The sequence below is a fragment of the Culex quinquefasciatus genome, chromosome 3 (genome assembly GCF_015732765.1).
Source record: "Culex quinquefasciatus strain JHB chromosome 3, VPISU_Cqui_1.0_pri_paternal, whole genome shotgun sequence".
Lineage (NCBI taxonomy): Eukaryota > Metazoa > Arthropoda > Insecta > Diptera > Culicidae > Culex > Culex quinquefasciatus.
Window position 1 is genome coordinate 136,559,897 of NC_051863.1, and position 15,341 is coordinate 136,575,237.

Consider the following 15,341-nt stretch of genomic DNA (forward strand, 5'->3'; position numbering starts at 1 on the left):
TACTTTACTATAAAATCTATGAATTAAACTCAAATTTGCAACAAACACTCCCGAACCCTATTTCCAAACCCCAAAACAAATCCCTCATCAACCACAGTTTCCTCTCCCGCGCTACACTGCACTATTATTCATATTTTAATGAACCCCACTCAAATTCCCAGCGAGTTTCAGCACCCGTAATCCACCTTCGTCCATTCATTTGCCTTCCGTTCTTCAGTCTTTTCCTCCACGTTCTCATTTGCAAACACTTGGGGCTGTTTTCCACTTTTTTTTCGGTTGCCAAAAACCTCTCGCACTTCCTCACGTGTATCAATTTGTGGTTCTTTTCATTCCTCCTTCTTGTTTTTTTTTTGGGTGTAATTATTTTTCTTCAAATTTTCTACCCACCAAAAATCAGCCGGCAAAAAAGGGCCAACACATTGACTTCTGTTCTTCCCTTGGAACATTCACCGTTTCCGGGTTATAAACCTTTACCTTAAATTCTCTTAAGGGAGCAGAGCAGAAGACCGTAAAAAACATGTCGATTTATGATTGAACAGATGTTCTACACGGCGAGATCATCTCATCAATTTGCATCGAAAAACCAACATTTAGACGAACTCCGCGCGGAGTTCTAATCGGCCACATCCAATTTATCACAGGTCGTAATTTTCCGAAATTTTCCTCCAATTTACCATTTATCACCGCAAAATTAGTCACACCAACTTGAGCAACACCACTTCTGTACAGATCACGTAGAACGATCTTCTTCCCGTCTGCTTTGGTACACCCGTTGTAGTGCTGCCGTAAATCTGCACTAAATCCACCGCAGACAGTTGGTTTCACCGATGAGCACGTGAACACCTTCTTCAGCAAAGTACGTCGTAAAGTCGTAAATCTTTGCGCAAATTAAACCTCAAACACTGCACTCTTGAAACCACTAATCCAACTCGCCTAGGGGTCACCAACCACTGCACCCATAACTTCGCGACGATCTCAATCCAGCTGGAACTTCCAGCGAAAACGTCGTGTCCACCAAGCTTAGAAGACTGAACTTCTTCCAGAACTTGAACGCGACGACGAACTCCTCCAACACGACGAAAGAGAGAGAGGTAAGCTTCCGCAACCACGAACGCTCCGCAACTGACTTGGCTTAATTCTTGGCCGAGGTGGCGAGCGCGATCGTGTCTTGCTCTCTCTCACTTCACCTTGTCCGTACGTACGTACACACAGTCGCAACTTCTTCGAGTGAACACCTCTCTGCTTGTGCACCATTACTGCCGTGAACGAAACTAGTTTTTCGGCTTTTGGAAACACACTCTCTTTCTCTCTCCAGTTTCTATTGCATTCGCGAAAAACTCTTTAATTCACCTCGGCAGAAATGCCGGTAACTTCGCGCCGGACCAGGTCTCTTTGTTTTGGACACGCGAGCTCGCGGTACCTGGCGAGAGTGACGTTTGGGCACCTCTTTTGTGGAATAACTTGGCGCGGAGAGCGCGAGTGAACGCTGGAGGAGGATTTCTTGCTGCAGTGAGTGTTGAAGTCACTTGAACTGCAAAGGTGAACGGCAACATTCTGGACAGGGATGGTAATGTTTGGGGAAGAAGTTGTTTTTAGAAATTACATTAAATTTCCAATAAGCAAAAAGGAGTCAACATTTAAAATATATCATTTTATTTCGATCATATTTAACCCCAAAGTGTAGTTGTTGATTAAGTGTTCGAATTTACATTAATTCAAGAATTCATGTGTAATCACAAGCTGTGCAAAAGGAAATGGGAATCATATTTTTTAAACATTTTTTTCTTTAAAAAATAGTCTCATAAAGCCCTATTTGATACAAAAACAAAACTAAACTAAACGCTATACATTGTATTTTAAAAAATTTGCGATGAACTGTACAAGCTTTTTAAATAAAAATTACAATTTTCAGCAATAATTAGTGTTTATTCCCCCTAAATTTTTAGGGGACAAAAACGTGAAATGAAATTTACAATTTGGCCTTACACAATTTAAAAAAAAACTCGAATTTAAGAAATGGTTTAAGAAAATGCATTTTTAGGTATTCCTATTTATCATCATCAGGGATGAAATAATCGCAAAAATCAATTTCGCTTGCAAACTTTCTTCACCCGCGAATGAGAGAGGAGACAAATCACGCAAAACAAAAACGCTCCCGAACTTCTCCAAGAAAATCAATCTGCTGATGATTTTTGTGAATTTCCTTGTCAGCACCACTAAAAAATATTTATTTCACTTTGTTTACACACATTGCCCATCTACAAAATGTGACAGGTCGACGTGTGACGTTACACTTGCGAGTGTAGTAGTGAAAAAGATGTTCCGCCGAATAATCAAGATGATGATTTTTCTAGATTCCTTTTACCGGTCTTTCGTACGCGAGAGAGAAGAGCCATGCTCCTATCGGATTTTTTCTCTTGATGAACTCCAATGATTTTTATTTGATGATGTTATTCCATCGCTGATTAGCTTATATTTACAAATGGAGGCTTGCATGCAGAAACTAGTTTGTCATTTGGAATGCATGATCATAATTTAATCAAAATTGTATAAAACAAAATAAAGGAGCTTATTTTTCAAAGTTTACGTCATTTTGTCAAGTTTTTATTGGAAATTTGTTGTAATGATGGTAATTTCTGAGATCATTGAAGTTCAGAAATATTAAAACATGAAAAGTAATTTTAACAGGAAAATTATAGATTTTCACAAGCTACACAAACGAGCTTTTTTTTCAGGAATATAAGAAAAATTCTGCAGCAACCCATGGGTTTATTAAATTTAATGAAAGAACGAAAAAATCATAATTTTATTAAGCTGTAATAATTAATTTGAGAGATCAATCCATCCGGTTCATCGAAAATCAATAAATCTGTATGGGAACAACTTATTTTACTTAAAAGATTTTTTTTTTAGATTGCAAAAAAAAAGTTATCACAAATTTATTCTACGATGGTGTTAAAGCTTTTTCGTTGTACAGCAAATCCAATGTTTCTTATAACATATTTCTTATCTTATTTCTTAGGTTTCCAGATTATGCAAATTTATTGAGTTTCAGCGGAGAAAAAATTATAAATTCAAAAAAAAAACTCATTCAAAGCTTGTAAGCTAGCTTAACGCAGAAAATATAATCCTAGCAATTCAACCGAAATTTAATGATTTTTTAACTCACATCTTCAAACAATTTAGGTTTATGAACAGGAGCAAAAAAATCCAACCAAAATGTGATCTTTAAGAAAAAAGGTAGGAAATTTGGATAAAGTAACCAGCTTTCCAACAATATTGATTACTATTTATATCAAGACGTATCTGTGACCATTTTAAGCTAATCTGGATCCTAAGCACTCGTCGCTCGAAAACTTCAAGCGCTTGCAGGTCCTCCTCGAGCATCGTCCACGTCTCGTGCCCGTAGAGGACGACGGGTCTTATCAGCGTTTCGTACATGAGCAATTCTCTACCAAAACCGGAAATGGATTTTATTTGTATTTTTTGATTTGGCTCAAACTTTGTGGGGGCCTTCCCTATGACCAAAGAAGCCATTTTGCATCATTAGTTTGTCCATATAAATTTCCATACAAATTTGGCAGCTGTTCATACAAAATGGTACGTAAATATTCGAAAATCTGTAACTTTTGAAGGAATTTTTGATCGATTTGGTGTCTTCGGCAAAGTTGTAGGTATTGTTAAGGACTATTTAGAAAAAATAGGTACACGGAAAAAAATTTCCCGATTTTTTATTAACTTTTTCACAAAAACTCAAATTCCCAAAATACGTATTTTTGATTTTCGAGATTTTTGATATGTTTTAGGAGACAAAAATCCGCAACTTTTGAGCTATAGAGAAACATGGTCAAAAATCTGCCGCCGAGTTATGATTTTTGAAAAACTGGTGATTTTGGAAAAAATCGAAATTTCATACATAAAATTTTTTGACCTCATTTTTTATGCAAAATTGAATTTGCAATCGAAAATTACTTTACAGATTTTTTGATAGAGGGCCCCGTTTTCAAGATATAGCCACCGAAAGTTTGATTTCAGCGAAATATTTGCAGTTTTTCGATTTTTAAAAATAGTGACCATGATTGACCATTTCTAAAAATATTTTTTTTGAAAAGATCGAAAAATTAAATCAAGACTAACATTTTAAAAGGGCCAAACATTGAATATTATGCCCATTTAAAATGCTAGTATTGATTTAAAAATTTTCAAAATATTTTTTTCGAAAAGATCGGAAAATTTCACGAATGTTTCATGTACTAACATTGAAAATCGGACCATTAGTTGCTGAGATATTGACATTAGAAAATTGAGGGTTGTTTGGGTGAGAATTAGAAAATTTCAATTTTCGTGTTTCTTTTTCTTTAAGCCGCTGTATCTCAGCAACAAGAGGTCCAATCTTCAATGTCTCTTAGACAATTTTATAGCAAATTTTCTGAACTTTTCAAAAAAAATATTTTTAGAAATGGTCAATCATGGTCACTATTTTTAAAAATCGAAAAACTGCAAATATTTCGCTGAAATCAAACTTTCGGTGGCTATATCTTGAAAACGGGGCCCTTTATCAAAAAATCTGTAAAGTAATTTTCGATTGCAAATTCAATTTTGCATAAAAAAATGAGGTCAAAAAATTTTTATGTATGAAATTTCGATTTTTTCCTAAAATCATCAGTTTTTCAAAAAATCATAACTCGGCGGCAGATTTTTTGACCATGTTTCTCTATAGCTCAAAAGTTGCGGATTTTTGTCCCCTAAAACATATCAAAAAATCTCGAAAATCAAAAAATACGTATTTTGGGAATTTGAGTTTTTGTGAAAAAAAAGTTAATAAAAAAATCGGGAAATTTTTTTTTCCGTGTACCTATTTTTTTCTAAATAGTCCTTAACAATACCTACAACTTTGCCGAAGACACCAAATCGATCAAAAAATTCCTTCAAAAGTTACAGATTTTCGAATATTTACGTACCATTTTTGTATGAACTGCTGCCAAATTTGTATGGAAATTTATATGGACAAACTAATGATGCAAAATGGCTTCTTTGGTCATAGGGAAGGCCCCCACAAAGTTTGAGCCAAATCAAAAAATACAAAAAATAAAAATGGTCGAAATCGGCCGGTTTTGTAGAGAATTGCTCACATGGTGCACTTTGTACGCCGGGAAAGGTGACCAGACCGTAAGGTCTTGTGGAGTCCGTAGTAGGCACGACTACCGGTGATGCTGCGCCTCCGAATTGTGTTATTTATAAAAATCAAATTAAAATATGCAACGTATAAACATGAATTTACGAATAATTTAAAACTCAAAATAAAAAAAAATCTATTTTGAAAGTAACCAAAATAAACTGCACAGTAAGCTTTTCTACTCAAATTAAACCATTAATAAAAATTGAAGACAACAACTAATTAAATAAAGTCACTTCCTTTAGCTTTGCACAACATTTTTGCACACGTTGGTCGGTCATGCATCGATTCACCACGTGAACTCAGCAGACCCGCAAAAAAAAACAGCTGAGTTGAACACGAATGAACAGTAAGAGTTCACCATGAGGATTCAGTTTATCTCCCATGAATATCTCATGAGTTACGAGCTTCGCGAGATCATCGGTTAAGAATGAATTTCTTTTTTTTCGCAAAGTTGCTCGTTGATCATGTTTGGTCTCGATCACCTAGTTCTCATCGCGCGATTAAAAGCGTTTAGAGTCTCTCCAACTCTTGCCGTGACGCTCTTGAACACGAGAGATGAGCTTTGTCAGTTAAGAAGTGCACAAAAAAAAACCGTTCTGCGATACTCGGTCTCCTCTCGTTAGCGAGTCAACTTCTGCTGATTTTTCTGCCGCAACCTCTCGATGGTAGATGGAGCGAACCGGCGTTTGAATGTTGTTAGAGACAACAAAGAGTTGGGAACTCTTGGTGTGCCGTTGTTGACAAGGGTTTCCAGAAGCGTTTATTACTTGCCAGTCTGCCAATTAATTACTAAAATTACTGGGCCAAAATGATTAATTACATAAATTACTTAATTACTTTTCACTATAATAACAAAAAAATAATTTAATTTTGAATAAATTTAAGTATCTATTCCCACGGTTCTAAACTTAATTATTTATTAATAGCACACTCAAAAGATCTACCAAAAATATTTTTTTTAAATGAAAACACTCAATATCAAGCAATGGACAGACCGGATTTTTTTTTGTTCTAATTCTTTTGTACCAATCTTTTTTTTGTACCAATCTGGAGAATGTGAATTTCGTGTTTAATTTTTATTGAAAATAGCAGAATATTTTACAAAAGTTTCATGTATACACATTGAAAATCGTTGATTGATCAAACGTCAAAATTGACCCCCACTAGAGGGCGCTGAAACGTTAAATCCTACAGCGAGTTAATTGGTTTGAAATTTTGAATTGTGTTACTCTATCATAAAATTTACATAAGTATTAAATTACAATGTTCAGGTATTAAATAAGTAGCTCAATTGATATTACTAAGGATATTTTTTTATGGCCAATCTTACCTGTTCATTATCTGATTCTAAATTTCACGTTTTTTGAAGTCGTGTTTATCATTGAAGCAAAAAATGGAATGCTTAGCTTTAAAACAAATTGCATACTAATTTTTCTTTCAAATTTTTCATTATTTTTTTTCGTCGCAAAATAACTTTTTACTGTAATTTTTTACTTCAATATATTAAAAAATATAAAATTAATTAATATTAAATTGTATTCAGTTCATTACAAGCCAAAAGCCATGAAAATATTGAAGTTGTTCAAAAAAGCAACCTGATTTTTCGAGCTAAACATGAATTTTGAAAAATATTTGCAGCGGTTCTTCATGAAAACTGTGAAATTCATCAAAAAAACGTTAAGTTTTAAAATGTACTTCGAAAATAGGTTCGACATTATTTTGTTTGTATTTTTTCTAAAGCATAGGGACCATCCATAAACCACGTGGACACTTTAGGGGGGGGGAGGGGGTTATGGCGATTGTCCACGATCCATACAAAAAAGTTTTTTTTTGTATGGACAATTGTCTATGAGGGAGGGGGGAGGGGTAACAGATTCCCAAAAAAGTGTCCACGTGGTTTATGGATGGTCCCATATTGTAAAACCGTAACCAAAAATACTGATGATGTGAAATGTGACATTTATGTTGAATCTAATTTCTATATCTGAATATAAGTCGATTCTAATTTTACTGAGTTTGATTTTTAACATTGAAATATTTTGAAATTGTTCAAGAAAATAGCTTAGCTCTTTAAAAAGAGATATTACAGAAATTGACTTCGGCAGATTATGAAAAAATACAAAAAAAAAATCTTATTTTTATTGTAATTGATTTTTAAATGGCTTGAAATATTTGATCCACATAAACTAGAGGTGGGCAAAAAAAGAGCGAGCCGCTCAAAATGCCGGTTCACTGAAAAGAGCGAACGAACCGTGGCTCACAAAAAAAGAACCACGGTTCTTTTTTAAACTCAGGTCTATTAGAAGAACCATTTAAAGATGGCATGATTTTTGTTATAAATATAATTTATTGAATTTCCAAACTAATGTAGTATTAAATTTGTTTTTGAGAATTGAAAATGCAATTTCAAATAATTTTAACGTTTACATATAGACTTTATCGATTAAATCGGAATGTAGAAAAGAGTTCACAGATATTTTTTCCAAATAAAATATCAGCATTAGTTCAATTCTTGCAGAAATAAACGCAGTTTTAAAATAAATATCAATTATTCCAGCATCCAAGATTTAACTTTGGATGCCATTCAATTACCTGAATGTTAAGGTTCGATTAGAAATCTTGACAAAGAGACCACCAAGACCTATGCTTTTCAAGGGCATCTTCTCGTTTTCAGTTTTAATTTTTTTTATCAAATAATTTATAAAAGTCCAATGTGAAATAACTTATAAATTCACACGATTCTTAAAAAAAATTCATCCAAAGTTTGAAAAAAAGCGAAAGAGCCGTTCAAAAGAGCGGCTCTTTTTGATGAGCGAACGAAAATGAGCGGCTCCTAAAAAGAGCGGTTTTTCCCACCTCTAACATGAACTTCAAATAATGTTGACTGTCAATTCTAGTATAGTCCATGCTAATTTTTTCATATTTTTACAATTATTTTATAAAAATGAATAGATTTTGGATTCACAAATCATTTTTTACTGGGTATATATCATGGCGTTGCATTTTGTTTGTTAGCTAAACCACATGTTAAAAATAATTTTTAGGAGAGTTCTAGGAGACAACTTTTGAAACGTTAATTTATTACGTAATGCAAAAATTTGGATTTTTTTTAATCTTTAATTTTTTAAATCTTTAAATCGACCCCCACTAGAGGGCGCTGAAACGTTAAATCCTACAGCGAGTTAATTGGTTTGAAATTTTGAATTGTGTTACTCTATCATAAAATTTACATAAGTATTAAATTACAATGTTCAGGTATTAAATAAGTAGCTCAATTGATATTACTAAGGATATTTTTTTATGGCCAATCTTACCTGTTCATTATCTGATTCTAAATTTCACGTTTTTTGAAGTCGTGTTTATCATTGAAGCAAAAAATGGAATGCTTAGCTTTAAAACAAATTGCATACTAATTTTTCTTTCAAATTTTTCATTATTTTTTTTCGTCGCAAAATAACTTTTTACTGTAATTTTTTACTTCAATATATTAAAAAATATAAAATTAATTAATATTAAATTGTATTCAGTTCATTACAAGCCAAAAGCCATGAAAATATTGAAGTTGTTCAAAAAAGCAACCTGATTTTTCGAGCTAAACATGAATTTTGAAAAATATTTGCAGCGGTTCTTCATGAAAACTGTGAAATTCATCAAAAAAAACGTTAAGTTTTAAAATGTACTTCGAAAATAGGTTCGACATTATTTTGTTTGTATTTTTTCTAAAGCATAGGGACCATCCATAAACCACGTGGACACTTTAGGGGGGGGGAGGGGGTTATGGCGATTGTCCACGATCCATACAAAAAAGTTTTTTTTTGTATGGACAATTGTCTATGAGGGAGGGGGGAGGGGTAACAGATTCCCAAAAAAGTGTCCACGTGGTTTATGGATGGTCCCATATTGTAAAACCGTAACCAAAAATACTGATGATGTGAAATGTGACATTTATGTTGAATCTAATTTCTATATCTGAATATAAGTCGATTCTAATTTTACTGAGTTTGATTTTTAACATTGAAATATTTTGAAATTGTTCAAGAAAATAGCTTAGCTCTTTAAAAGAGATATTACAGAAATTGACTTCGGCAGATTATGAAAAATACAAAAAAATCTTATTTTTATTGTAATTGATTTTTAAATGGCTTGAAATATTTGATCCACATAAACTAGAGGTGGGCAAAAAGAGCGAGCCGCTCAAAATGCCGGTTCACTGAAAAGAGCGAACGAACCGTGGCTCACAAAAAGAACCACGGTTCTTTTTAAACTCAGGTCTATTAGAAGAACCATTTAAAGATGGCATGATTTTTGTTATAAATATAATTTATTGAATTTCCAAACTAATGTAGTATTAAATTTGTTTTTGAGAATTGAAAATGCAATTTCAAATAATTTTAACGTTTACATATAGACTTTATCGATTAAATCGGAATGTAGAAAAGAGTTCACAGATATTTTTTCCAAATAAAATATCAGCATTAGTTCAATTCTTGCAGAAATAAACGCAGTTTTAAAATAAATATCAATTATTCCAGCATCCAAGATTTAACTTTGGATGCCATTCAATTACCTGAATGTTAAGGTTCGATTAGAAATCTTGACAAAGAGACCACCAAGACCTATGCTTTTCAAGGGCATCTTCTCGTTTTCAGTTTTAATTTTTTTTTATCAAATAATTTATAAAAGTCCAATGTGAAATAACTTATAAATTCACACGATTCTTAAAAAAAATTCATCCAAAGTTTGAAAAAAAGCGAAAGAGCCGTTCAAAAGAGCGGCTCTTTTTGATGAGCGAACGAAAATGAGCGGCTCCTAAAAAGAGCGGTTTTTCCCACCTCTAACATGAACTTCAAATAATGTTGACTGTCAATTCTAGTATAGTCCATGCTAATTTTTTCATATTTTTACAATTATTTTATAAAAATGAATAGATTTTGGATTCACAAATCATTTTTTACTGGGTATATATCATGGCGTTGCATTTTGTTTGTTAGCTAAACCACATGTTAAAAATAATTTTTAGGAGAGTTCTAGGAGACAACTTTTGAAACGTTAATTTATTACGTAATGCAAAAATTTGGATTTTTTTTAATCTTTAATTTTTTAAATCTTTGTGTGACATTCTCATTTGAAAAAAAAAATACTGTTAATGCCAGATACACAGATTTGTCTGTGTTACACAGACATTTGAGCTTGTGCCAGACATTTTTTGAGATGCTCAGACTTTTAAAAAACTTTATTAAATTATTGTTTTGTAAAAATATCAACCGAAACTTATTTCGCTTGTCTTCAAATGCTCAAAAACGCAATATCTGATGGATTTGACTGTAATTTTGTATATTTAAATTTTAGACAATCACACAGACATACACAAACTTTTTCACAGTCATTTTTAGAAAACCATTAGATTATATATAAAAATTCAAAAGTGTCGTTGAACAAGCACAATTAAAAAAAATACTTTAATTACTCGAAAATTACTTTAATTACCAATTAATTACATTAATAACTCTCATTACCATGAATTACTAAGTAATTAATGAATTACTCAATTACCAGCTAAAAATCAAAGTAATTATTAATTACTTGCCAGTCTGAGGCCTTGCTGGAAACCCTTGGTTGTTGAGTGTCGAGCTGTTGAGTCTCGTGATGCAGTTTCTTCTTTGGAACGGACTGGGGGACAAGGTGAATGTTGTGTTGCACTTTTTTGTTGTTGCACGATGGAAGTACCGGTTAGGAAGTTTAGTTTTCCACACTTGTACTATTTGTGGTTAAGTTCAATGTTGAAAGATGGGTTTGCTTCCACAATGGTTAACGTTAAACGGCATTTGATAACAGAGTAAATCCTGAAGAGTCTCTTTCCTATTTTTGTTTTGATTTTTTCCTTTCTAATGCTAACTTTAAGCTTGTAAATTTAGGTATCTAAATTCATGTGTTTAAAAAGCTTTTTAATATTGTAATAAGCATAAATCCAGAGTTTTTTTTTATTAGGTGCTATAAACGTATGAAAGACAATAATTTATTGGTCCTTTTCAATAATAACTCTGGATTTTTTTTTCTGTTTGGACCTTATTTTCATCCGAATATTGAATATTTAAAATAATATATAATTATCGCTGACTAATTTTGTTGCAGCTGCAAAATTCTGAAGCACGGTTAGTTAATATTTGCAGAAAATATCACTTTTAACACTTCAAGTAAATTTTCAATTGAGTTTCAGATTTAAAAAAAATATGGACTGTTCGAAAACTATACCTAAATTTCACCAGATTGTGTGACGACTGAATGAAAAAAAAAATTAACCGATTCTTCTAAAATAAAATTATGAAAATTCTGATTTCAAATTAAAAAAAAAAAAAACATTAAACAAAAACTACAAATTGGAAACCGTTTGGTATATGCTGACTAACTGTCAAATAATTGCGCAAATCTACTGTTCTTTTGAATAATTGTTTTTTTTTTAAATAATTAAAATTCTAGAGAAATAAAACTGTAACTATTAACCGAAAATAATGTTTATTTTTTTTCAAATTGTTTCCATTTTTTTAAAGCTTATAAGGTTGCACTATGATAAATTGAAATCCAATTAATATCACCACGGTTTACGGTATATAAATAATCAGAAATCATAAACCTTGAGAACGGATTTTCTGATTGATTTGGTGTCTCGGACAAAATAATAGAGCTAGAGACAACATTGTTGAGCTATTTTTTACAGGGTAAAATTTCATATCTCCGATAAAAAAGCAGTTTTGAATATTTATAAATAAAAATAAACAAGATGTTCAAAAATTATGTATCGGGTTTAAATTCAAAAAGCATTTGAATTTACAAAAAAATAAAATCAAATCAAATTATTCGCTTTACAGCATTGCCTTGGCGTTCTCGATTGCGAGATTCCTACTCGAAACTAGGTGTCTGAAGGCTTGATTGTTGAGGCAGTTGCAAACCTCTTTTTACACCTTAGCTTCCATCCACCCCGGGATTCGAACTGACGACCTTTGGATTGTGAGTCCAACTGCCTACCAGCGTCTCCACCGAGGCAGGACCCAGGGAGACGACTCCTACACCTGGACTGAGCTAACGACCTAACCTCTAGGTTAGACCGGGGCCAACATTTACTTCCCGTCCGACGGAAGGCGTGATCAGGCAAATCTCGTCTCGAAATATGCCACCGGGACCGTCTGGAAACGAACCCAGGACGACTGGGTGAGAGGCAATCACGCTTACCCCTACACCACGGTTCCCGGCAGTTGAATTTACAATGTCATCAAATATTTGATCAATTTACAATGTATTTCAAATTTTTTGATCGTTTCAGTTGTAATCCATCCAAAAATATGAAAAGGTTCAACAAATCTCACAGATATTTGATGTTTAAAACAATAAATGTGCTTTTACAACTCAAATGAAGAAAACTTTGAACCATGATTGCTTGGCATAAGCCCAACGCGAGCTGACAAGTTCATTCACCATCGTATTTCGTCTTCCGGAGCCCACTCTGGTGAGCCTCATCACAACACGGTGAAAACAGTCCAATTTTGCATGCCTACACCGACGACACCACCTACAATTTATTTCCGTCCTGGTCTTCAACGTTGGTGTCGTACTATCGTGCCATATGCGTATTAAATTAATCAATTAATTAATGAAATTTAAAAAATACATTTTTGAAATCTTAAAATTTGTTTTAATAAACCTGGAAGTTTGCCACAAGTAATATACGTTTTAGACAAACAGAGTAGTTGAGGCAAAACAGCTCAACCTCCACGTTTTTTTTTCGACCATGCGATGTGACCAGCATTTCCATCCGCGATAAACCGAGTCTCTAAAAGCCTAGACCGCGTGTAACGTTGCAGTTGTTCAACGCCAAACCAAACAACAGGAGACGAATTGCAACGAAAAAAAAAAGAAAAGTGACTGACATTCTCCAGGTGTGACACAGTACCGGTCATCATCGTCGTTGAAAGTAAAAGCCACCTCCTCCACGCGGCAAAATCCCCCGCCTTGGACAGGGAGAGCTTTCAACGAGATAAGATATGCGGAGGTTGTAGTCGTCGTCGGTGAGAGACTAGCTCATGTCAGCCGGACCATGTCCGAGGTCCGGGGCCTTTCAAATATTTCACGCTTGGTGGCGCTTGCCGCAAAGTTGACTTTGTTCGCAGTTTTGTGCTGTTATGGCGGATTTTATTGCATGTCGTGGCTTCTCCGGACTGAAATAATTGGACTTTTGACTCCTGATCCCGTAATGTATGGGTAGAAGTTCAACAGAAGATGTGTACTGACGAGGTTCTACGTCCAACAACCGAGCCATACTTGAAACATCTTCATAAATCCGAAAGCAGCAATCAATCCAAAGCCCGCTGATTTCCGTTTCACCTTGTGTGCCAATCTCCTCCCACCGGACATGCTTCGGCAGCCTCCAGCCCGTCCGGATCGAAAGTAAGTCAAACAAGCACTTAAGGTTCAACCCGTCGCGTACCGAGTGCAGACCCTCAACATGTACGCCGCAGTCGTAGACCCCTACAATCGACTCAGCGTGATCTATTTCTGTCACCACCTTCGGAGGGTTTCGCATCGTTTTATGACCACGTGATGATCACAGCGTGATCCAACGTGCAGAAATTATGAAAATTTATGAAACGTGCCGCAGTCAAACTGCTGTTCGGGTAATTGACGGATGGATGCAATGTGCGGCCGGTGAAACCGAATCTCCGTGATGCGTGTCCGGAGACCGGACAATTAAAAGTGCCTGGTCAGTGTTGGTGCTTAGTTGGATGGTTCGGGTTTGTGTGTGTATTTTAAAAATTTGAGAATCTTCAACACTTCAACCAAACTTCCCTGGAATTCCAAAACCGAAAATTCCCGAATCCCGGGATTTTTTAAATAATTTGTCCCGGAAATTCCCGAAATTAAAAATAAAATTGGTCTGAAAATCCAGTTTTGATTGTGGAAATAGATGAAAAGTTCAATACAGAAGGTATTAAACTACGGCATACAATGAGAGCGTTCTTCTATTAGGTAACGCAAAAAAATCGGATTTTTAGACCCCCTCCCTCCCCCCTCGTAACAAATTTCAAAAAAAAAATGTATGAAGCATAACACGGCCTCCGATCCCTCCCTAAAACGAAATACTCAAATTTTCACAAAATATCGTATTTTCTCAAAAATACTCAATTTTTTATAATTCGCAATATTGGTATTAAATGATTCCAAATTTTGCATGCATTTTTACTGTTTTAGAGTTTTTTTAAATGGAATACTCAAATTTTCAATACCGCAGGGCCTCGTGGCGCGGTGGTTAGCGGCATCGGCTGCCGATCCCTAAGTTTCTATGGGGCGCGGGTTCGATTCCCGCCTTATCCTCCTGGCCTTCTATCAGATGGGGAAGTAAAACGTCGGTCCATTTGCGTAAAAGAGGTTTTGGGTGACTCACCACACATAACCTTCGGACGCCTAGAAATGAGCAGAAACTTGCAACAGAGCCCACAAAAGACCCGGGGGTCGTAAAAGTGGATTGCTTTGCTTTTTTTTACTTAAATTTTCACAAAATACCATAATTTCTCGAAAATACTAAACATTTTAGAATTCGCAATATGTATTAAACGGTTCGAAGTTTTGCATGTATTTCAACGGTTAAAGAGTTTGTTTTAATGAAATACTTAATTTTTCACAAAATACCGTATTTTCTCAAAAATACATTTTTGCCTTCCTCACCTTACTGAGGAAAGGCTATAAAATCACTCGAAAAATGAACTTCTTAATTTGACCTCGTAGACCCACCTTCACGTATACCTATCGACTCAGAATCAAATTCTGAGCAAATGTCTGTGTGTGTGTGTGTGTGTGTGTGTGTAGGGATGTGGGTCTGTGCACCAAAAATATGCACTCGATTATCTCAGCACTGGCTTAACCGATTTGGACCGTTTTGGTCTCATTCGATTCGTCTTGGGGTCCCATAAGTCCCTATTGAAAATTATGAAGTTTAGTAAAGTACTTCAAAAGTTATGCTTAAAAAACGATTTTGGCGTATGTCCGGAAGATTGTAAAAAGGGTGGTTTTTGTAAGAAACCCTGTCATGTTATACATTTTCAGAAAGGTATTAAAAAGACCTTTCCAATGAGCCCAAAACATTGAAGATCTGATAACCATATCAAAAGTTATT

The 15,341-nt window shown here is 34.4% G+C and overlaps 1 protein-coding gene across 4 annotated transcripts in view; it reads right to left on the reverse strand.

Annotated features, from left to right (window-relative positions):
• LOC6038611 (FH1/FH2 domain-containing protein 1) overlaps positions 1–15,341 on the reverse strand; it is a 180,301-nt gene that overhangs the window by 133,066 nt on the left and 31,894 nt on the right. For 2 of the 4 annotated variants that reach the window (XR_005278157.1, XM_038259311.1), the window contains exon 1: positions 675–1,109. The exons of the other annotated variants lie outside the window; for them this stretch is intronic. The gene's annotated coding sequence lies outside the window, so the exon portion shown is untranslated. Of the gene's footprint in view, positions 1–674; positions 1,110–15,341 lie in introns of those variants that run through there. 4 annotated transcript variants of the gene reach the window in all.